Source organism: Thamnophis sirtalis, unplaced genomic scaffold (genome assembly GCF_051295495.1).
Source record: "Thamnophis sirtalis isolate CommonGarterSnake01/CBP01778 unplaced genomic scaffold, rThaSir2_p1.2 scaffold_7, whole genome shotgun sequence".
In the NCBI taxonomy this organism is placed as follows: domain Eukaryota; kingdom Metazoa; phylum Chordata; class Lepidosauria; order Squamata; family Natricidae; genus Thamnophis; species Thamnophis sirtalis.
In genome coordinates, this window is record NW_028261387.1 from 28,732,502 (window position 1) to 28,757,805 (window position 25,304).

Below are 25,304 nucleotides of genomic sequence, written 5' to 3' on the forward strand. Positions count from 1 at the left end.
GATGCTATATAAAGCACTTTCCCTATGCTGTCATTATATTCACCTTGTTGAGTAGATTAGAGTGAAAAAAAACAGACTGAATGGAAATTACACAGCTGAATGGAAATTTAAATTTAGATCTCCCAGTCACAGTGCAGAATTCTAACTTTTACACTGCATTGATGCTTTCCCATGACTTGAAAACTGAAATTGAAAACTGTTGGAACAGAAGGATCTGTCTCTTCTTTTTTATCTGTCTCTTCCACTTTTCCTCCATGTAGCCCCTGAACATCTTCGTAGTAGGTCAGATTCTTTCAAACAGTAGAGATTGCAGTGATATGCAGAAAGGGAAACTCTGATATAAAGGAAAAGTTGCTGTAGTCTAAGGGTTGGTGACCTTAGCTATAAACTAAAGGCATCAATGATCTTTTGTTGAACAACTCTATGACTAGTGCTTTCATTAATTTTCTTTGTGGTATGTTCAGAAGCTACAGTGTTTTATTCTTTTTTTTCTTTACATTTTTCAGTATTATGACCCTTGTTTTGAAATGCTGGTGGTAGAATATAGAAACCAATGGCTAGTTAATTCAAGCTATGTAATTATATTTGTGATGTTAACATATGTGATGTTATGGCTTAATTCCCTTGGCCGTTGTTTACTAAGAAAATAATCAAGAACTCAATATGTAGTACATTTTAAAATGTAGCATATTTTAATATGCCTACAACTCAATTGAAGAGATTACCTGTGTTTCCCCAAAAATAAGACAGGGCCTTATTTTCTTTTGAAATAAGCACTTGGCCTTATTTTTGAGGAGGTTGTGTCTCTGTTTCTGGCACACTCTTGCCGGCCCTAGTGTTGCTGGGCCTGCTGCTCTTTTTGCAGCTGCCACTAAGAGAAGAAGCGCGGTACCCAGGGTTGGTGGGAGTGGTCTCTGTGATGTTGTTCTGCGTGGATGGTAGGTGCGTGTGGGGCATGTTCCCCCCTTCCTCCCCCCAGGAAATGGCAGGGACCGACTACGCATACATTTAAATATTTTAGGGGAGGTATTATTTTGGGGGGAGGGCTTATTTTAGCGCAAGCATTCAAAATCCCAATTGGGCTTAATTACCCATGGAGGTCTTATTTTGGGGAAAACAGGGTACAATACTTATTTCAGTTACTCTTGTTTAAGGCTTCTAACCTATGAAATCTTGTTTTGTAAAGCCCGCAATAGCTAACAAAATAGTGTATATACACACGTTTACATACATGTACATATACACAGCTCAACAAAAGAGTAGTAAGTAATGTATAAATCCAGTAGATATATCAAGATACAAAACAGAAATGGAAGAAATTCCATTTCAGTTCAGTAAAGTCAGTATAGAATTGTGCTAGTGAGGCCATAGAATGGAATGTTTTAAACTGATTAACATGGATTGATAAACAATTTTTCCAAAGGAATCAAAAATATTCAGAATTCATAATGAACTTTGATGAACCTATCACAAAAACATGTACAGGTAGTTCTCAACTTACAACAGTTCATTCAGTGACTATTCAAAGTTTTAGTGGCAGTGAAAAATGTGACTTATGACCGTTTTCCATGCTTGGAACCTTTGCAGCATCCCCATGATAATGTGATCAAAATTCAGATGTTTGGCAACTGGTTCATATTTATGACTGTTGCTGTGTCCCAAGGTCATGGGATCATCTTTGGCAACCTTCTCACAAGCCAAGCGAATTGAGAAGCCAGATTCACTTAACAACTGGCTTACTAATTTATCAACTACAGTGATTCACTTAACTACTATGGCAAGAAAGGTCATAAAATGGGGCAATACTCACTTAACAAATGTCTCACTTAACAGAAATTTTGGGTTCAATTGTGGTTGTAAGTCGAGGACTACATGTAACACTTTTTCCCAAAGTCATTTCATTTTTTACTATGAACATAGGCAGCTTAATGAAACAAATAAGGGCAAAGTTAAGGTCTCAAGTTTTATTTACACCTTAGGTATCAAGGATCAGTCCAGGGGTGGGTTTCAAAAATTGTTCGAACCTACTCTGTGGGCATGGCCTCCTTTGTGGGAGTGGCTTGCCACCCATGTGAGTGGCCTGCCACCAGTGTGACCTGGTGGGAGTGGCCAAGACGATGTTATTACTAGATATTACTAATTACTAGATGTTATTAATATTACTAGATCATTGTTAAAGCGTAGATAACTGTGGGACATTACACACACATACACACACACACACACACAAACTATGACAGTGCAGGAAAACACCCAAAAAATAAGAATCCCCCCCCAAAAAAAAAGACTGCCAATGAAACCAGTTTTTTTTCCCTAAGCCTAAGGACAGGAAAGACAAAGTCACTGGAATAAAAACCATCAAGGCAATGTGGAAAATTATAAAGGACAGGCGCTCACAGAACCATCAACCACCTCAGAATTACCTAAACAACGAGGGTGAAACACACTAAATCTGGCAAAGCTGCCTTGCAAGAAACTTGGCCTGCCCATAGAAAAGCAGCCACTTTGAGACACATAAACCTGGTCTGAACACTTAAAAGCAACATATTGCATCACAAATAAAACATTTGCAAAAAGGAATAACATTTCTTGTAATAAACATTCTATAAACAATAAATAAATAAAAATTCCCTAAAATAATTAAAAACCACCACGTTCAGAGAACACCGAAGGACCCACAGGCCTCTCCCTCCTTATCTTTTTCTTTTTTGTCCTAACTTTCTCCTCCTTCTCCCCCAACCCCACTTCCTTCTAGCACTGATGATGTTACCTAGTTTGGTAATGAAATGCCTGTAAGAAAACCACCAAGCTCAGAAAGCAGCAAAGTTCCCACTACCCCCCACCTCCTCTTTGTCCCTCTCTTTCTCCTGTTTGTCCTTTCTCTTTCTCCCCCCCCAACCCACCTCCCTTCTAGCACTGATGATGTTACCAAACTAGAAGTGCTGTGGAGGAGCTCTCACAAGGCGAAGAGCTTCCCGCTACAGGAACAATCTATCTGCAGCCGTAAATGACTGCAAGCAGCAGCTCCAGGCACCTGCTCGCAGCTGACAGTTGCATTTGGGAGCGGAGGTGGAGGCAGTGGAAGCGGGCAGAGCACGGGATGTCCCAGAGCCCAGGCACTTTTGGAACCTTCGCAGGGCCAGGAATGACTGGAAAACAAGCCCACCACCGCTTCCGAGTGCCACATCTTCGCTCCGCAAGCGGCAGGCACACCTGTTGCAAGGCTGACCCATGCTCCAGCCTGGCCAGGGAAGACAGGAGCCCTTCATGCCCGCCAAGCCTCCACACGATGTGCCACCTTGGTCGCACCAGGGCAACCTTCCGTCCACCCGCCAGCCCGCCCACTGAGTGGTGGCTGGGTGGGTGCCGGTGAGCCCCGCTGCCCTGGCCACGTGGTGCCCACTGCTCTCCTTGAAGGCAACATCGTGGAACTCGCCACTGCTGAGTGAGGACTGGCTGGGCAGCGCCCCCTGTTAACCACCCTCTCCTGGGCCATGCCCACGCCCCTACCCAGCCCACCTGCTGAGTAGAAGGAGGCAGCGGGGATGCATTGCTAGGTGGCCGGCATGGCGGAGGTGGGTGCGGCGCTGCCGCACTTGCACTTGGAGTTTTTCTTATGGACATGTTGGCTGGTGCTACTTCAGGGTGCCCCGGGCGCCGGCTTCTCTCAGTGCAGTCCATTCCTCCTCCCAAGAAGACCATTTTCTTTTTAAAAATGCCTCTGCAGACGATCTTGAAAACCTGCGAGGTTGCTTTGGGAGGGAGAAGAAAGGCAGCATTCCCCCCACCCCATCCCTGGTTGCCTGCAGCCTCGGAGCCTGCAGCAACTTGCACAATAAAGGCAATTAAGAACTTATATCACTTGTGAGATTTTCTTTACTGTGCAAAGGCTTGCTTTAAGGCTGCAAGGGAGCACAACCTGCACAGCTTGTTCAAACAGCAAAAGAAGGGACAGGAGAGGAGTTTGACTGTTTGAAAAGCCCTGCTTGGAACTCCTCTCCTGTTCTTTCTTTTGCTGTTTCTACATGCTGAGCGGGTTGTGCTGCCTTGTCGGCAAGGGCGCTTTGCAGCAACGGGCCAGGAGCGCTACCAGCATTCCCGGAAGTTAATTACTTCCGGGTTCACCGACCATCCGGTTCGCGCAAACCAGGGCGATCTGGGAGGAACCCACCCCTGGTTCAGTCACTCTAAATCTAGCCAATAAAATTTCATAAACACGTCCAGGCAGTTACCAGGAGTCAACACTGACTCAAAGGCATTAAATAAATAAATAAATTGTAACATAAAACACATTTCTTTCAGTAAAATTTCCTGTCCTTATTATTCCCTTATGAATGAAAAAGTTATTTGTTACTTTAAGTGATCATATAAGTAAAAGCAGCTCCTAAAATATGACTTTTGAGCAAATGTAAAGGGTGTCATGGTGTGAGATAATGGCTTGGATAATAAATACACAATGGGCTTCCAGCATGCCAAAGCCTGATAATGTGCAATAGGATATGCTATTTTAATATTATATTATAGGCGTCTAAAAAGTTAATGGTGTACTTTCAACTGCCAAAGAGATATTAAATGACTCAAAGAAGCTTTGAGAATTCTGAGAATCTCATTTTAAAAAGCAGAGAATAAGAGTCTAAAGAAATATCTCTAAGACCTGTGTTTGCAGAGGATGAGAAAGAAGACTGACAAATTAAAACGTATTTATCTTTTTTTTAAAAAAATCTCATAATTACCGTATTTTTGGAGTACAAGACTCACTGGAGTATAAGACACACCAAGATTTTGAAGAGGCAAATTTTTTAAAAAAGGTTTTCCACTCTGCAGACCTCCCAAAAATGTTTTTCGTGAAAATGGGCCCATTTTATAGAGTGCTCCTGGGGGAGGGAGGGGGGCGGGGGGCAAAATTGAGCAAAAAATGGCCCATTTTTTGCTCACTTCTGCCCTCCCCAGCCCCCAGGAACACTCTGGAAGCCTCCTAAAGGCTATGCACAGCCATGTTTGTGAGCGGTCGGGGTTTCCGGAGGCAATAAATGCTGTATTCTGTGTATAAGACGCACCCAGATTTTCAGGCTTATATTCCAAAAATACGGTATGTGTTCCTTGTGCATATCTGAGGTTTATACAAAAAAGGAGATGAGTATTTCTGTGAGAGAATTCCATCTGGACAAGGTGATCTTTTTTTACTAATCACTGAGAAGTAATAGAGATTTCAATAATGATCCTTGGGATAAAGATGACATGCAACTAGAGATTTTTTTTCCTTAGTGTTTTTCCTCCATTTCTTTTTGCATTGCAGTTGTGGAGTACTTACAACAAAGTTATCAATAAACACAGCAACGTGGGCTTTTTTTATAAATTGGCTTGCTGCAGAACCTGGTGCTGGTGTGAGTTAAGAGGCAGAGTGACTTTCCAAAGATCTCACAATGAATGTCTATGTCCATGTTAGGATTAGAACTTGGTCTCCTACTCCAGCAAAATAACCACTACATACATCACCCTGAACCTGTGACATTACTGTGGGGCCTTTTATTACCGACTTCAATGGTAGTCAATCAATTATAAACAACACAAAACAATCTTCCTCAAACTGATGCTAGATTGCAAAGCTCAGGATTCTCAGCAACGCCAAACAATCTAGAAAACTTACTTAGAAAGATGCCCCCATTTGTTTTCTCATGACCTATAATCTATTTTTTTTCATGCAAATTCTATTATATTATCAGTTTATGGGCAGATCAAGAAGAGATGGAACATTTAGCTGCTTCATAGTTTTATTTAGCAAAGGCAAACCAGTATGCTATTGGCTGTGATGTTCAGCTTGGATACCTATGGATAGCTAACATTCATAGATTTACTTTTCTTATGTAAGCATTATCCTAGCATGAAATATCCATATTTAAACCAATGACCTGAGAAATGCTTTGTAGTCCAGCCTGATTTGCTTCTCTCTCTTCTTATGCCACTTAATCATTCTTAATGTTATTTACATGTCCTATTTCTCTTGAGAGACAATACATTAATTAACAGTGTCTCTTATTAACTCATGCTTTTTCCCCATCCTAATATTCTCCAAATGAACCTGATGCTATGGATCAGGTTGCTGGATGGCTGCTCTTTATTTCAGTAAAAAGACACACATGACAAGTGGTGCATTCCAGGTGATTATGCCTTCGGGATTGTTAGGGGACACAAGGTCAAAAGGCTGAGTGATTTTAACTACCTGAGAAGAGCACTATAATCTTCTCAAAATACGTTGTCTGGACTGTGTTATCGCTGCTATGTGGAACTATAATAGTGCATGAATGTTGGGTGTGTGTACGTGTGTGAGGTAAGACACAGTTTTAGGTACTTGCTTAGTCTTAATGGAATCTCAAAAACAAACAAAAATATTTACAAGCTGAAGCAGCATGTTGAAAAGGAGATTATGCATCTTAATATAATTTTATTCATTTATATCCCACCTTTATTCCCTTTTGTATAAATAACTCAAGCTGGCAAACATGTACGTACCATTCCTCCTATTTTCCTCACAACAAGAAATGTGTGTGATGAGTTGGCATGACAGAGAGTGACTGGCCCAAAGTCACCCAGCTATTAAAATACAGACTTATTTGCTATTCAATGCATTGATCTTGTTTTTAAAAAAGCTAATGAAACAATAACATGCACTGGAAGTTATATAAGTTTCTAGAAATTTATAATTCAGGATGGTTCCTACTTCTAGAGGTGGAATAAATCTGGTACATGCTATAAGAATTAGGCAACATGTTGTGACAGACTCTATGACATATTATATTTTGTTATTTGAAGTTGGCGGGAAAAAACCCTCCCAAACCTGGTGTAGTAGAAATATTTAAAAAGAGTATCAAAAAATTGCTAATCAGTCATTCCAAGATTCTCTGAAGAAAAACATGTATAGAAATAGATGGACTTCAGTAAGGATGATGCTCCATAGGTACATGTAGAATGTCAACACAAAGAAATACCTAATGTCACTATAATAGTATACTTGAAGAGGTAAATTCATTTGGAAGCAAGTGGTCCTTAAGAATTTGTTCAGTACTTTCAGTACTTTGAATTAAGTTCAGAACTAATTTAACATTACAGAAACTATTTTAAAAACTCAGGAACATAATTAAAATGTTTATTTGCTTATTTTTGACCCCTTTTCATAGGTAGCACAGCACAAAAAGTTTAAATTGTTGTCATTGTTTTCATATATTTGATTTTTAATTCCTGAAATATCAGCTACAACATGTTGATGTCTAAAGGACCAACTACAATATATTTTTCTGAAAAAGTCTGTGAACTCATGCAATACACAATACTCTGTGTGCAAAAGGAAAAGTGGAAACAGCCTGTAGTTTAGGGCTACTTGTTCTGAGTCTACAAAGATACTGTGGAATATTTCTGGATATACTAAGAGGGCCAATGGTGGGATTCACTTACCTTCACTACCGGTTTGCAAATGTGAGCATGCGCAGAAGATCACACATTACATCGGAATGGGCAGCAACCACCACTATTGGTTTTCCTGAACTGGTAAGAACCGGCTGAATACCACAACTGAAGAGGTCTATAGGACCCTAGCAAAACTTAACATTCATAATAAACAGGAATGACTTGTTTGCACAGAAGAATGCAGCAGTTTAAAATTCCAACTCAAAAATATAGCAAGAAAGAAGAACATAGAATTGAACATGCTTTTCTATACCTTCATTGTCTGTTTGCTTTGAATCCCCCCCCCCTCTATTTCTTTATGACATATGCATGAGGTAATGTGACTGGGTAAAATGTTATGGAGTTATAAGTTTACTTTAGCATTTATAAAAGATAATGGTAAAGGTTTCCCTCACACATATCTGCTAGTTGTTCCTAACTCTAGGGGGCGATTCTCATCTCCATTTAAAAGCCAAAGAGCCAGCGCTGTCCATGATCATGTGGCCGGCATGACTAAACACCAAAGGTGCACTGAACGCTGTTACCTTCCCACCAAAGGTGGTCCCTATTTTTCTACTTGCATTTTTACATGCTTTGAAACTGCTAGGTTGGGAGAAGCTGGGACAAGTAACAGGAGCTCACTCCGTTACATGGAGTAATCAGGGATTCAAACCGCTGATCTGCTGATCATTCTGATCATCAAGCTCAGCGTCTTAACCACTGAGCCACCACATCCCTTAGCATTTATACCAAGAATTAAATTAGCCACTACATAACTTAACATGGGTTATAAAGAGATTCTTTTAACTTTTACGCTTTAAATCAATTTCTTTAAAGTATTCCCTTAGCTCTTACAGCAAGACAATTTCTATTAACTTGTATTTTATGAAGCATCTATAGCTGATAAATCCTTCACTTCCCTTGCAATAAATAGAGATCCCTAATCTGCCATTCTGGAGGATCTCCTTGAGCTAAATCTTCAAGATCTTTTCAGACCAATCCTTCTACTCTTATCTTCCAAACACCTCTCCTTCAGTCTTCCACAATTCAGTTGTGGAATTGAAATTGTGAGGAAGTTCCTCTGCTACCATTATTTGAGTGGCAATCCTAATATCCCATGCAATGACCTGTCTGTTTTTCTTGACTTTTGCACCCAACCTGTATCCCAGTGAAGGATAACTGCATAGGTCTATATAAAAATGTTTGTTCCTGAAAGTTTGCCTGTTTGAATATTTAGATAAAAAGTACTGTGAATTGAGAAGCTGCTGGACTCGGGAGAACTATTTCCCCTCTTAAAATTGAAATAGATCATTGGAGTTTTGGCAAGCATGTCCAGGACCTTTCTCCATCCTAAAACCATTGCAATTATCAGGCAATACAGATGGTATGATGTCGCATTTTGAATTTATCCACATCCTTTTATGTCACCAGCCAACTGAGATATGTAATGAATGTGATAATATCATTAGGCCTATTCAGGTGCTTGCCTTTCTGCTTATGGTCTGGGGAGGTGATGAAATGGTATTTGTAATGTATATATGATGATTTCACACCTCCAGATCCCAAATCAATGTCAAATAGAGAGATAAAGAGCTGAGCTTTACTTGGTTTTCTTTAAATATATAATATTAAATGTCAAAGGAGCTCTAGCCATAATTCGAGGTCCTAGAAGAAGGTGGTCATTATTTTATTAATTCTGAATCTACTTCCCACTATCACTGCTTTATTTAGTCTAGGTGCTTCCCTGATAAATAACTGAGATAGATAACTGGGACTAGCATTGTAAAGTTTTTCCATTTCTGCTCAGAGGGTGTCAAATGGCAGCTAAATTTAGTTTAGTTTCTATTGCTTCAAGAATCTTATATTTACTTTCACATAAACTCTTTCACTTCAAATTCACTGAGGCATTAAACTTTCTCATTAACCTAACTGACTCCATAAACTAGCGAGGAATCTTCCAATATCCACTGGAAAGAAGTGTATGTCTGTAGATATAATTAGATAATCACTAACCCTATAGAGTAATATTTAATGTGACCCGGGAGGTATGGATCTAATGAAAAGTATGCAACAGCGAGTCTTATGGCAAAGTTGGACTAATGTAAGTTAAGCTACATAAGTGACCATATTGCAAGCAACTCTCACAGCCTGTAACATGTTTATTTGGACAGAGTCTTTTATATTAAAGAATATCCTTCCATTTAAAAAAGATATTTAATAATAGCCTTTCAAAAGATAAGTGAAGTGATTGGAGATTCTCTATATTAGCCCATTGCCCCCAACTTGCTTAATTTTCTTTTATTTGTAAGAATTTAAACTTTGAGCTTACTATTTTCATAATTCAAGGTGTTTAGAAGAATCTACAAAGTGGTACTGGCAAATTATACCAACTGTAAAGTTAGACAAGATTGTAGAAAACTTGTGTGGCTTTCTTAGGCTTGGGACCACTATTGGGGTCTCCCATCGCGAGTGGTTGACGGCCTCCAGGACACCCTGTGCCAACAACTTATCCAATTCTGCATCAACCTTCGGCTTCAAGGCAAAGGGCACCCTGTGAGCCTTCAGCCTAATAGGTGCAACCTGGGGGTCGAGGTTGAGGGAGATGGGGGTCCCCTTGTAAGTCCCCAGCTGGCTATCGAAGACGTCCGCAAATTCAGCGAGGACGTCTTCCAAAGTAGGGGCAGAGCCAACCACCCGATGAACCCCCTTGATAGTTAACCCCAGGGCAGGAAAGCAATATAACCCCAACATGGCAGGCAAAGCATTCTGTACAATTAACACAGGGAGGCAGCCATGGAAATTGCCATAGTCCACCCAGATAGGGAAGCAGGCCAGGGTGGGAATTTGAGTTCCCTGGTAGGACACCTCCTCTTAGGGAGGTGTCAGCCGGCGTTAGCTGGTCACGACTGATTTGAGGGCACAACTGGGTGAAGGCAGACCAGGACAGCAGGGAGCGGGAGGAGCCAGAGTCCACTTCCATCCTGCAGGGCTGACCTTCCAGGTGTACGGCTGTGGAGATTTTCTTCGTGCCAGCCGTGGTCTGGCTGACAGACTCCCCAGGGTCTTAAGGCAGGGACACCGTGTAGCAGTCTTCAGCCCATCTCTGTGACCGGCGATCCGGTTGGTGGCACGCTTGAGGCAATGGAGTGGCAAGGAGCTGCAGGAGGAGGGAGCTGGTAGAGAGGCGCGACAGACCTGCACCAGGTGCCCTTTCTTGCCGCAACGGCAGCAGACGGAGGCCTTAAAGGGGCAAGCGGATCGGCTATGTTTGCCCCCACAGCCCAAACACATAGAAGCGGCCAGGCCGGCAGGCTGAGGCAGGAGGCACCTTGGCTGGGTGCGGAGCAGGTCAATCTTATCGTAGTCGGGCTTGACAAGCAGAATGAGGTCATATATTAGGCAGGCATGGCCAGAAGGCGGAGGAGGTGGTTGAACCCTCTGCATGTCAGCCATGGACTGTTCTGAGAGCTCAGCAGCTCTGGCTTCATCCACGGCTTGCTGCAGGGTGACCTCCAGTTGTGCCAATAGACTGCGTCTGAGGCAAGGGTCCTTTATGCCACAGATGAATTGCTCCACCAGGTTATTGTCCAGGTCTGCAAATTTGCACTGGATTGCCACCACACACAGAGACTGTAGGAATTGACTGACAGACTCTGCCGGTTTCTGCACGCATTGGCGAAATGCGTAGCGGCGGGCGATCCATGAGGGGGTAGGAGCGTAGTGTTTTTCAGTTTGGTCATCAATGTCTCCCAGCTTAACTGGTAGCCCGGCCGAGGAGAGGCCAGGGCTCTAGCGGAGGCAAACATCGCCGGACCACAGCAGCTGAGGAAAAAGCTGCACTTCTCCTCAGGCTGCAGGTTGTGTTTTTTTGAGGCAATTAAGTAGCACTCAAAGTGCTCCAGGAATCCGGCCCACGACTCGCTGGAGGTTCCAAATGGAGCGAATGAAGGCAGGGCTGCCATCTCGAGTTCCTGAGGCATGAACGAAGCGAGAGGGAAAAAAACTAGATGGAAACTTCATGGACTTCACGGCCTTGCAGATGATGGCCTTCTCACTCATCCTAGGTAACTGATCAATGGAATCGCTGTGATCCCATCCTCACTGCCAGTTTTGAAGATCGGCGGAAGGACGAGGCAGGAGCCAGGACTGAAGAACAAAGAACTGTTTATTCACGGTCAGAAACTATTTACAGGTGATTCAGCACCTTCCCTGCTTGACAGCTATTTATATGGAGCTGTCAAGCAGGGAAAGCCAATAAGTGCGCCCCTAGCGACCCGCGCTTGGCCAAGCTGTGCCTTAGCCAATCAGACCGCGTCTTGGCTAGTTGCTAGTCGCTAGGTCATAAGTCGAGGACTTTCTGAGTTTTCAACAAAAAATACTCTGTAGATATTTTTATGGGGGTTATTTTTAATACTGTATGATAGGGGCCTGCACAACCTGGCTTGGACTTACTCTTGAAGATTACCTTTGTATCATTCACATCCATACCTGACAGTGGTGGGTTCAGGCAACGGGGTCTGGCATCCACCATATGAACATGCACAGCGTCCTTACCTCCTGCAATGCTCTGCGATGGATCTGTGATGCTCCAGCTGCTTGGCGAAGCATTGGGCAGGTGCTATATGCTCCGTGCGCGGAAGCGCCGAAGAGCTCAAATACAGATAAGAAGGGCGGATGGGCAGGCGGGCCCTCTGGAGCACCATACTGGAACGGTACCCGGTGCTCCTGGCAGACACCATTATGCCCGTACCGAGGCATATTGGTCATAACCCACCACTGATACCTGATGTCCAAATGTACTGTAGTCACAATATAAGCTTTTTCATTTCATAATTGCATTGAAATGTTGCATACAATGTATAAGACATGGATCTTGGGCTACAACACTATTATAACTAAAAAAACCAGGCAGGTCCTTTAAAACACTGTAACCCTTTATTCAGTAGCTGCAGGAGTGTAACAAAACTCGCAACAATGTATTAAATGGAGCCGGCTAGATGGCTTCAGGAACAGCTGAAACAATATAGCAATCAGCAAGGTTGTTGCTCTAACAAGACAGTTAACTGTTTAAACGGCTTGCCTTTTATACTGCAAGCACCTGGCTCGTGTTACAGCTCGCGCGGATGACAGCTCGGCAACTGACAGGCGCATCTGATTGGCTAAGACGCACCTGGCTGCTTCTGAGCTGTCATTCGTAACAGCGAGGACTTTCTTCAATACACAACACTTCTTCCCCCCCAGCTGTGCGCAAGCACGCGTAGTCTTTTAAATAAGCAGGGGAACGACGGATTCGCTCAGACCGCCTTAATTCTATTGCAGGCGGATCCTGGCAACGATGTCCTTGTGGTACTTGTGGAGGAATTGCAAAACTAAAAGGTGAAGTGTGTGGATGAGACATGGTGGCAGATGATGCTGGAGGGGCATGAGGCTGGTAGTCTGCCTCTGAGGGGTTTGGGCTATGTATGTAAGGATCTGGAACCCTTGGAATGGGAGGAGCATTTACACCGGCTAGATTTTGTTGAACTTGCAGTTGAAACCCTTGAACATCCGCTTGAGAAGCTACGGCTGCTGTCTTCCGTTTCCTCAATTGATCCAGGTGTCTTCGCCATGAGGATCCATCGGATAAGTCAACCCTATAGGAAACGGGTCCTGTTATTTGTGATATAACTGCTGGAACCCATCTCAAGTCCCCTCCATAATTTCTAGCCCAAACTAGATCCCCCAGTTGGAAAGAACGGGATGGGGTTGGAGGCCCCAGGTTGCCAGACTGAATTCCTGAATAGACGGGATGCAATCTATCCAGGGTGGTCCGCAGGCGCCTGCCCATCAACATCTCCGCGGGGCTCTTCTGTGTCAGAGGGCAAGGTGTGGAATGCTGTGCCAATAAGTAAGCATCCACCCTAGCCTGCCAGTCACCACGGTTTAGCCGGCCCAAAGCCTCCTTGGCCGATCTAACCGCCCTTTCCGAGGACTTTCTTCAATACACAACAAACACCATGATTTCATTAATTACCCCCCCCCCCTTTAAGTCAGGATGGCTCCTTAGAAGCATGGGGAGACATGTGTTATTTTCCAAAGCAACTTTCTGGATGAGAGGGGCTGTTTCTTAACTCTTTGTTAAGATGAAATAGTCCCAGAAGATCTGCACAATCCGAATATAGTCCTCATAACTGCATTAAAATAAAAAAGTCTTTGAGTTGAGTTTGTTGTCTAGTGAACTCTAGAATACAACCTTACACATTTCTTAGCACCTACTGGAAAGTTATTTGCTATTTCTAACTTCTTGGCTTTTTTTTCTACATCCTGATCTGGCTGACAAATCCGAATGTCCCAATGAGGTCTTGTCTAAGTATGAACTGGGATTGCTTAGTTCTGCTTGAGCCACAGATAATTGGAGTTGCAAGCAAGCAAGCAATATACTATTTTTAAACAAAAGCTTAATATCTATATTCCTGTTTTTAATTGATCTCTGAAGTGGTATAGCCCAGACACAAATTTAGTACTGATGTAGAATGAAGACCTTAAGGAGACATTTGATACTATTTTTTGTTCCCATCATTTCTCTCAGGTATATCTGAAGCCTGGCTGGAAATCTGTAGATTTGCAAATATTATTGTATTATATCAATAGCACTGAGTATTATCACAGTTACCATAATATTCAGTGGAATGTATGGTACATCAATCTGAGAACTTTCCGATTGATTTATTTGTTGATTAGTTGGTTATGTGTCACTGTGTAATTTTCAACTCCTAGTAACTACCTAAATATTCTCTTTGATTTTCTATCCCTAACCTGATCCTTCAGTGGTGTACTTATTTCTGCTGTACCTGAGTGTAACCCAGAGAGGCATATGCTTTGAAATAAGTCACAATAGTAAATAAGAAAAATATATCACAGGAAAAAAATTTACAGAACTATATAAGTCATGAGATAACTATTGTGATAACTAATGTGATATAGCTATTACAATTTGCTTGCATGTAATATTATGTGACACAAAGTCTGTCAAGGCAAGCTTATGGATAGATGAACTAATCATATGATTATGTGAATTGTCCATATCAATCTTCTTCATGTTTCAAAACAAACTGACACCTACTGAAACCCACTTCTAGAGATATTTTATCTAAAGTTTTCTGACTTTCATTTATTTCTATTTAAACAGTGACCAGACTTGGTACTTGCCAGACTTCATGAACAGAAAAAGATTGGCTTTTCCTGAAGTATTAAGGTAATTTTATGATTCTTTTTAAGTATAAATTGAAACTACCAAATGTGTTTCTAACAACCAAATGGTTGTATTCCATGTTCATTCACACTGGCAGAAATATATATTGGTTAAATATTTTGTTAAGAAATTATTTCTTAATATGTTGAACTATAAGCATGGTTTAATGTAACTGTTGCTTTCAAGTTATCATCCCCCCCTTTTTTCTCTCTCTCTCTTTTGCTTTTGGATGGAAATGCATACCTACCCCCCTCTTTCACTCATCTATCTATCTATCTATCTATCTATCTATCTATCTATCTATCTATCTACCTACCTACCTACCTACCTACCTACCTACCTACCTACCTACCTATCATCTATCATCTATCTATCTATCTATCTATCTATCTATCTATCTATCTATCTATCTATCTATCTATCATCTACCTATTATCTATCTATCTATCTATCTATCTATCTATCTATCTACCTACCTACCTACCTACCTACCTACCTACCTACCTACCTATCATCTATCATCTATCATCTATCTATCTATCTATCTATCTATCTATCTATCTATCTATCTATCTATCTATCTATCATCTACCTATTATCTATCTATCTATCTATCTATCTATCTATCTATCTATCTATCATCTATGCTGCCAATTTTCATTTTCCTACAACTTAGTTGTAAGACACAATTTGTCATAATTAGTATTGATCAGTTCAGGGACATGTGGTAGCATTCTAAATTTGCTTGTGGTGAGATATGTGATTATCTGTATATTCTTGCACAAAAAGTGGGCTTTTTATGTGTTTCATGGTGATATTACGATGTCTTTAAAGATTTGGAAGCTGGCACTAAGGTTGTATCTCTTTAGTAGCCTAGGCATGTTTTATGATGTTGTGCTGAATCCAGTTTCCTTGCTGGGAGAGTGGTAACAACAGTTTTTGTGGCTATGAAAATATCTTTATAGTTGATGGAAGACAAATGTATTCGTCTTGCATTTTATTGCAAAGAAAGCTAAGTCATATTTCCAAAATCAGAAAGCAAACCAGATTACATTTTTTAAATTTATGCTATTTTTAAAATGTGATGCATTTTTAATTCATTATATAAAAAGGGGTGTGTATGTGTATGTATGTATGCATGAGCACACAGGAATGTATTAATATTACAGAATTTTTAAAAACCAGAAATAAATAAATGAACATAATCAGTTTATGTTGGAAAACCAATATACTGAGTGAAACCAAACTCCATATACATTCATACTTTTTTGTGTGTGCAAAGAAGCGTGTTTCATATCTACAATACCTATTAAATTTCTATTTTAATATGTTACAAATTTCTTTGCTGCCCTCTAGTTCTAATCTGCCTTAGGCATAATGCCACCTGGAAGACCTTGGACCGGTCATTGTCTCTCAACCCTACAAACCAGGCAATGGCAAATCACATCTGAAAAACCTCGCCAAGAAAACTGCAGGGACTTGTTCAGGCAGTTGCCAGGAATCAATAACGATTTTTGAAGGCTCTCTCCCTCCCTCCCCCCTCCCTCCCCCCCTCTCTCTCTTTCTCTCAAAAACACACACACACACACACACACACACACACAAAATATGCAATAGTGAGAGTAAACCATGTTTGGGAAATGGTAAAGGAGGAACTTAAAAGTATTATGCTCCTCAATTATTTTTTTCAATTGAAACATGAATAAATAAGATTTGAACTCTTGTCAAATGCCTATTGAAGTTTTCTATTTCTTCATAGAATAAGAACTTGTATGAATTGTATGTAGTACTGTACATCTGGCAACTTTTTCAGGCCCAGGAACTGAACTGCCCCATTTGCTTTGGAAGGCTCAGAAAAGAGATGTACAGCTAGGCTGGATTTGGGATTTTCTAATTCTCTCTGCCTCGTCCCATTTTATTTTATTTATTTTTATTTTTTTAAAGTAGGTTAATTCATATTTGTTAGAATTTATACTGCAGTTGGAGGTTGTTTCCAATTCTATAATGTGGAAATTGCAGCAATATTTGGTTTGAGGTCTACAAAAAGGAAGGATCTGGGGCCATCTTGCAGATTGCCAAGCCCTGCTCTAGCTTATGGTTTTTGATCACCATGATTTCACTATTAATGTCATCATTTCATTTACAATAACAAAAAAGGAAGAAAATGAAAGGAGTATAAACAGAACAGAAGTAAAATGATAGAACAATAAAATAAACAGCGAGAAAGAACACAAGGTGTCTATAATTGCCTCAAGTGATGTATCGTACCTTATAGCCATTCATCAATTACAGCTTTGAAGAAGAGACATATGGATGATTCTGTATTGTTCATTTTTTTCCCCTTCTCCACTAAGATGTCCGCTTCTATCAGTAATGTGCTTGACATCATTTCCAGCAGAATTTGCGTTGCATAAGGTGAATGTATCCTTATGGTGCAATTCAGTTGGGCAACGAGCACAAATAATGCTGAATATATTTGGTGATGATTGGAATGCATTTTGTAACATAAAATGATGAATAAGCTGCCAATAAAAGTGTTTGAAATGGATGGAAGGAATTGACGGAGGCTGGGGAAGGCTATTGTATAAAGAAACAGCAACTGGAAAGCATAGCCAGAAAAATAAAATAACTAGGAGTTATTCTGGTATCGATGCTTTAATGGTAAAAAATGTAGCTGGCTATAACTTTCTATAACCTTTTAGATTTCTCCCCACTTTTTGTAACTTTTTTTTACAAAGAATTCCAAGAAACAGTCAAAACTAATTTCATTGATCAAATCATTGCTGAAGAAATGGATGGCATTTTCATAGCATTTAAGGAGCTTTAAATGGCAAGCCAGATCAATTAGTTTAATTCCATAATGAAGTTAACACCTTAGCCCTCAAAGAAGCTTACAGTAAAGATGAAGCAAAATCAGACAAATGAAATATTATACAGTAATATTATACAGTGTATAACAATAATAATATATATCAAGCAAAAATATTTTTGTAACATAGTCATGAGCCCTCCTTATTGTACCAAAAGCAAATCAAAGGTTTGCATACGTACTTAGCTATTTATTATTTTTCTGTCTCTTTTAACCTAAAATAAATATTTTCAAAAAAGATAACTTCTATTAAATAGACATACATACAGACATACTGAAAACATACAATTAATGTTGAACATAACATTAACGAATCATTCCAAGCAGAGAGCATTGTCTTATTTTCATGATATATTAAAAACAGTGGTAAGTTGGGTGGCCAAATAATTTGAGTAAATAAATACATAAATAACTTCCAGCCCCTTTCAAAAGTTTATTTTTTTACAACCTTTTCACTCAGGTTAACCGATTTTTTTTTAAAAAAAGATGTGTATTGGTTTGTTGGTTTGTTTGTTAGGAGAAGACATTTATGAAATATTTATGGGTGGGGGATAAACAACAGTTGAAGAAACTACTAGTGACTGTCCTGTCTTTCGCTGTCCAGTTATTTCTCCATTGTACTGAAGCCTCTCTGGCTCCCTGCACTTCAGTTAAATCCCAGAGAAGACATCAAAAGAAAGAACTTCTCCCAAGAGACATTTATACATCAAAAAGTGCAAGCAGTTGGGGCAATAGAGTGATGAAGACATTGGGGGAGGCGGGGACAGCCACAGAATTTTTGGGCAATGCACTGCAATAAAGTATAATAAGCTCTAGAAGCTCCACAAATGGATTTGTCCAGATGGACTGTGCAACTATCTCAATAGAGCAGTTTTTTTTAATTGAAAATTTAAAAAGCTTTTACAAATATTTACCTCCCCTCCCCCACCCTCCCCTCCCAAACCCTCTCTCCCCCCTGCCCCCCCCTCCGACTTCCCAGAGCAAATACAGGGTATAAATCTTTAACAATCATATTCCAAAGTAAACAAAAAAAACTTCAGCATCATCCTCACTTGTACTTTAACTCCTCTTTTGCTAAGCTAACTCTAAACAAATTATGTCATTCCTTGCTTCTTCAGTCAAAAGCTATCTGGAGTTTCTTAGTCCCATATTTATTTTGAATATAATCAATCCATCTTCTCCATTCCAGTTTATATTCCTCATCTGAGTGGTCCTTGAGATATGCTGATATTTTAGCCATCTCTACTAAGTTTGTTACTTTTAACATCCATTCTTGAATAGTAGGCAAATCTTCCTTCTTCCAATATTGCGCCACCAACAGTCTTGCTGCTGTTGTTAGGTTCAAAATCAAATTAGTCTCAATAACAGTATAATCAGTAGTTATACCTAACAAGAATAACTGCTGGGTAAACTTTATCCTCTTTTTAAAAATATTTTGCATAATCCACCATATTTTTATCCAGAATGCTTTAACCTTTTTGCAAGTTCACCATATATGGTAATATGTAGCATCAACACAATCACATTTCCAACATTTAGGTTGTAAATTCAGGTACATGCAAGCCAATTTTTTAGGATCTAAGTGCCATCTATAAAACATATTGTAGAAGTTCTCTCTCAGGTTTTGGGCTTGCGTGAATTTTACATTTCTTACCCATATCTTTTCCCATGTGTCCAGCATTATTGGCTCTTCAAAATTTTGTGCCCACTTTATCATACAGTCTTTAACTAATTCTGTTTCAGAATCCATTTCTATTAATATATTATATAACCTTTTTACATGCATTTGACTTTGATCCCTAATTTGTTTTAGTAGATTGTCCTCATCTTGCGTAATACCAATTTTCTGATCTTTTTTCCATCTGGCCTGTAACTGTCCATACTGAAACCATGTTTTGATTACCTTTTCCTCTTTTAGTACATTCAAGGGTTTTAGCTGTAATACACCTCTTTCTATAGTAAGAAGCTGTCTATATGTCGTTACATCCTGTTTTTGTGCTATACTTATGTTCTCTATTGCATGTCTGGGAATTGCCCACATAGGTATCTTATCTTTTAATTTATGTTGATATTTTTTCCAGACACGCAATAGAGCATTCCTTAAAATATGACTTTTGAAATTCTTATCCACCTTCTTGTCATATATCAGATAAGCATGCCAACCGTATACCAAATCATGCCCTTCGATGTTAAGTATTCTATCCTCTGTTGAATTGATCCAGTCACTGATTATTGATAAAACTACTGCTTCATAGTATAGTTTTAAATTTGGCATTTTCAAGCCTCCTCTCTCATGTACGTCTTGCATTATTTTAAATTTTATTCTCGGTTTCTTCCCTGCCCAAACGAATTTGTTAATACCCTTCTGCCATTCACGCAAGTTTGCATCTTTTTTAAGTATTGGTATCATTTAAAAAAGAAATAAGAACTTAGGCAAGACATTCATTTTCACTGCTGCTATCCTTCCCAACAAAGACAATTGTAGTTTTTCCTAATTTTTCATCTTTACCTGTATGTTATGCCATAATGGTTCATAATTATATTTATATAGCTTCCCATTTGAAGTTGTAATGTACACTCCTAAGTATTTAACCTTTTTAGCTATCTCACATCCTGTTAGTCTTTCTAATTCTTCCCTTTGATTAGTGTTCATATTTTTAACTAACATCTTTGTTTTCCCTAGATTTATTTTAAACCCAGATACTTGGCCATATTGATTAATCATATTCATTAAGGCCTTAGTAGATTTCCCTGGTTGGGTTAAAGTTATAACCAAGTCATTTGCAAATGCTCGTAATCTATATTTATGATGCCTAATCTTAATTCCGTGTAAATCATCTGACCCCCGTATTTTATTCAGCAATAACTCCAAGGTTATAATAAACAATAATGGTGACAGGAGGCAACCCTGTCATGTACCTTTCTCGATTTTAAAAGATTCTGTTAAACTCCCATTGACTATAATTTGTGCTGTTTGTTCCTGATATATTGCGTTGATTGATTGTAGAAAATACTCTCCAATTTGCATCTTTTGCATTGTTTTCATTAAAAATTGCCAATTAACTCAATCAAATACTTTCTCTGCGTCTAGAAATATAAGCGCTGCGGGGACTTGGTTATTCTTTCCCAAATACTCCAATATATTAACAATTTGTCTTACATTACTTCTCATTTGTCTCCCTTGTATAAAACCAGTTTGATCATTGTGAATCAGTTGCTGAGTAACCAACATCAACCTATTTGCTAGTATTTTAGCAAAAAAATTATAATCTGTGTTGAGTAAGAATATAGGCCTATAATTTTTTGGCTGACTAAGATCTTGATCTTCTTTGGGTATCAAGGATATAAAAGCTGTTCTCCAAGATGGAGGTACCTTCCCTTCCATTTGGATTTTGTTAAATAATTCCTTAAGAGGTTCTACCATTTCTAATTGTAAATTTTTATAGTAAATCGCTGTCAAGCCATCTGTGCCTGGTGCTTTCCCAACCTTTAACTGTTTAATTACCTGGAGGATTTCTCCCGAAGTTATTGTTGATTCAATCTCTCCCTTTGCTCATCCTTAACTATAGGTATTTTTTTTCTTTGTCCAAGTATCTATCTATATCTAAGCCTTGTATTTTGTCACCCTTGTACAAGCCTGTAAAAAATTCAAGGAAGGCCTTTTGGATCATATCCTGTTGATAAATTTCTTTACCTTTATAATATATTTTTTGTATGTTACGAGATTTTTGTTTCTTCCTGGTCATGTATGCTAACCATCTACCTGGTTTATTTGCATTGCAAAAAGTATTGTGTTTAGCATATAACAAACTAGTAGCCACCTGATCTGACATCAGCATATTGAATTGCGCTCGTAATAGGGTAATTGCCCCTTTTATCTTCTTGTCTCCTGGGTTTGATATTAACTCCTGCTTTTTCTTCTTAATCTCTTCCTAGTTCCTTTCTTTTTTCCCCCTGTCTATGTCTATGTAACTTATTTAAATTTATTAGATTATTTATTAAATTTATCTCATATACGCTTTGCTTGCATCCCAAACCATTTCCATAGATGTACCCTTATTCATATTAAAAACAAAATATTCTCTCAACAATTTTTTACATTCATTGACATTTCTCTCATATCTAAATAAATTTTCATTTAACCTCCAACCCCTTCTAGATTCCTTCCCATATTCCAATTCCATCCAAACTGGGTTATGATCTGTTAAGGCTCTGGAACATATCTTCGTCTTCTTTACCTTGGAAAGCAAATCATTTGTAGTTAATATGAAATCAATCCTAGAGAAAGATTAATGTCTATCAGAAAAGAATGTAAAGTCATGTTCTTTAGCATTTCTTTCTCGCCAAATATCTCTTAGCTCCAAATCATCCATCATATCGAAGAAAGACTTAGGTAATTTCGCACGTGTTTGAATATTTTGCGAAAGACCCTTCTTATCTTTCTTGGTATCCAAAACTCCATTCCAGTCACCCATTAGTTTGCAGGATCTATAGTCCCACTGTATTAACTTGGTATGAAGCATCTTGTAAAATTTGTCTTGTTGATTGGGGGCGTATACTCCCATTAAAAGTATCTTTTTCCCTTCTAGTAATAGTTCTATTGCAATATATCTTCCTTGAGAGTCTGCTTCAATTAGATCAGCTTTCATATCATTTCTTAGGTATATAACTATACCAGTTTTCTTCTCTGGGGTGGAGGCTACAAAATGTTGTCCAAGTCTTGCGTTCATCAAATATTTCTGGTCATTTGTTCTAATATGTGTTTTTTGCAGGCAAATTATATCATTCTTGAACTGTTTCAGATAATGGTTTATTTTCTTCCTTTTCTGCGGTGAATTTAAGCCATTGATGTTCCAAGTTAAGAATTTAGTTATCATCTTTAGCTCCCTGAAGCTTTTTAAGAGCCATCTCGAAATCCTGTAGTTTGGTTTTTGGCCTAGCTCCTCCCACCACTTCTGAGCTGAAATCTGTGGCTTCTTTAGCCACTACGTGAGCTTGTTGCAGAGCTTGTTGTTTCTTTAATTCTTGTTCCATACGTCTAGTGACCGCTCAGGTTTGTCTTCGCTCCTTGGCTCCTTCTAATTCTGCCAGAGGGGTCTGAACTTGATCCACCTGCCATGATCCTTGAGTATCTTGCTGTCTGGTCTGTCCTTCTTGCTCCCTTTCTATGGGTCCTGGAGGCAGGGGGTGACCAGCCTTTAGTACATTGCTGTAAAAATCTCTAGCCTTCCAAACTGAGTTAAGACAATATCTTTGTCCCAGGTAGTTGACCACTAATCCGGCTGGAGCTTTCCATCTGAACTGTAACTGGTTTTTAAATTCCTCCACTAGGAATGCATAGTCTTTTCTGGATCTCAACATTTTGGGTGGAATTTCCTTCAAAACTGTCACATCCTGGCCCGCAAACTACAACTTGGTTTTGTAAGACTCTTGTAGTATCAAATTCCTCACATCCCTTGTGGCAAAATACACTACAATGTCTCTTGGGAGTTGTTTCTGTCTAGCAATCCATGAATTAACACGATATATCTTGTCTATTTGCCAGTCAAAGTCCCCTCCCAACTGGCCCATCGGTTGGTCAAAGGCTTCAGAAAAAATCTTCTTCAGGTTTTCTTGATTTTTCTCTTTAAGGCCCCTTATTCTCAGAGCAAATTCCATCTGCCTGTACTGCAGCATCATGATTTCATTTTCTGCATCGTAAACCTTGCCTTGGACCGCATCCATTTTAGTTTCCAGATTAATATTGGACTCATTAACATCTTCCACTTTTTCCTCCAATACAGATACATAGCCAGATAAGCATTTAAAGGCTTCTAAAATATCTTCTCTAATTTCTTGGTTACGAATCTGAACTAACCCCATAACCTCTTCCGAGATCTCCTTAAAAGCAGCAGAAATCTTCTCCTGTATTTTAATTTCTAACATGGCTGCATGGTCTTTTAAAGGATAATTTAACACTCTTTGTAATACTTCTTGTGTTAAAGGTTCTCCAGCAGGAGGAGGGGGAGTTGGGGGGGGGTAACAATGACTGTAATTTACTTGTTGGAGCTAGGGAACTCCCCGCACTTTTTTAGGCCATCGTTGTTTTAGCATGCTTTGAAGCCATTTGCTCAGTTAATCTTATCTTCGACCCAATTAGTAAGGCCAGACAGGCCGCTTGTTCCAATTATTTCTCTGTAGCTTGCTAATAAATCACTGCTGGTTTAGTGATTTTTAAGTAATTTTAAGCTCTGTGGTAGTTTGTAGCATTACAGCAAAACCCCACCCTTAGAGTTCTTCAGCGCCATTTTTCTGTCACATTAATTTAGTAGAAGGAATTAAGTTTATACATGCAGTTCTAAGTTCTCCAGTATTGCTCAGGCTGTCTTGGATTCAAGTATAAATCAAATGTTGAGCAAGGGGTGGACATGTGTCCTAGTTTCTGCAGAAAAGCAGAATGAATCCTGGGCGTGGAGTTCGCTGAGTTGCAGGGGGGCTCACACCTCCCACACCCCAGAATTATCTCCTGGGGGGGTTTAATGGAGCTCTGCCCAGGCCCAGCTACTCACCTCCTTCTTCTTCACCCGAAGAAGAGGTAATCAATCTGTCAAACAGCTGATGAATGCTGTCCAGACAGCATAACGCAGTCTCAGGACTGATGCTGCTTAAAAAAAAAACAGCTCTTCAGACGCCACAGCCAGCCGGAAGTCAATAGAGCAGTTTTTTTTAAAAAAAAGGCATAACACTTGGATTACTTTCACATCCATTTTTATGATTTATGATTCATCATGGAACATCTTGCCTTCAGCAGTTGTGGGTGCTCCAACACTGGAGGCTTTTAAGAAGGGACAGGGCAACAATTTGTCTAAAATTATATAGGGCTTCCTGCTTAAGCAGATTGGACTGGAAGACCTCCAACGTCCTTCCAACTCTATTATTTTGTATTCCGTATACCCACATTTAAATTATCGTAATTATTTGCCCAAATAAATTTTACACTGCACTCCATACATTAACTGAGTGAAAAGGAATCTAGGATTGAACTCTTTCATCAATCCAACCTGAGAAATCTTCCTGGTTGTTTTCAAAAAGAAAAAGAAATCAGATGATATAAAATGTTGTAGTATGATTCACTTCATGGGGAAGAGTATATGGATTTAGTTAGTTGAGTAGACAAGCTGATCTGTGCTAAATTGATTGATTGCAAATTCCTAGAAAGTCTCTATCAATTTCATCCAAGGAATCATGTTTTCCACTTTGCTGTCATTGGATGATGGATTCTTGATTTGAGGGCAAGACAGAAGTGCAAACAAATCCTTAAAGGAGTTATTTGCTCTGATTTCTAACTCCCAAATTGTTCTATTTGGATAAGAACAGAATTGGGGAAAAATGGTTTACAGCCATATATTTACTTTCAAGCACATGATTACCTAATACATAAAAATCTAATACTAGATAGTAAGTAGATGGATGGATGGATGGATGGATGGATGGATAGATAGATAGATAGATAGATAGATAGATAGATAGATAGAAAGAAAGAAAGAAAGAAAGAAAGAAAGAAAGAAAGAAAGAAAGAAAGAAAGAAAGAAAGAAAGAAAGAAAATGTTTTCGGGAACATGATTATTATCAGATATTAATGATGAAATAAAGTAGATTTTCAAGAGTGTTAATAGTACATATATGAGAACATCAGTAAAAATGTTTCCATCTCTCTCTCTCCCTCTCACCCTCCCTCCCTCTCTCTTTTTCTCTTTCCGTGTGTATATATGTATGTATCTATGT

The 25,304-nt window shown here is 39.3% G+C and overlaps 1 protein-coding gene across 11 annotated transcripts in view; it reads left to right on the forward strand.

The window, feature by feature from the left end:
* Window positions 1-25,304, forward strand: part of DAB1 (DAB adaptor protein 1) — a 788,454-nt gene that overhangs the window by 394,140 nt on the left and 369,010 nt on the right. For all 11 annotated transcript variants that reach the window (XR_015697263.1, XM_087719600.1, XM_087719599.1 and 8 more), the window contains exon 3: window positions 14,609-14,674. The gene's annotated coding sequence lies outside the window, so the exon portion shown is untranslated. The remainder of the gene's footprint in view (window positions 1-14,608; window positions 14,675-25,304) is intronic.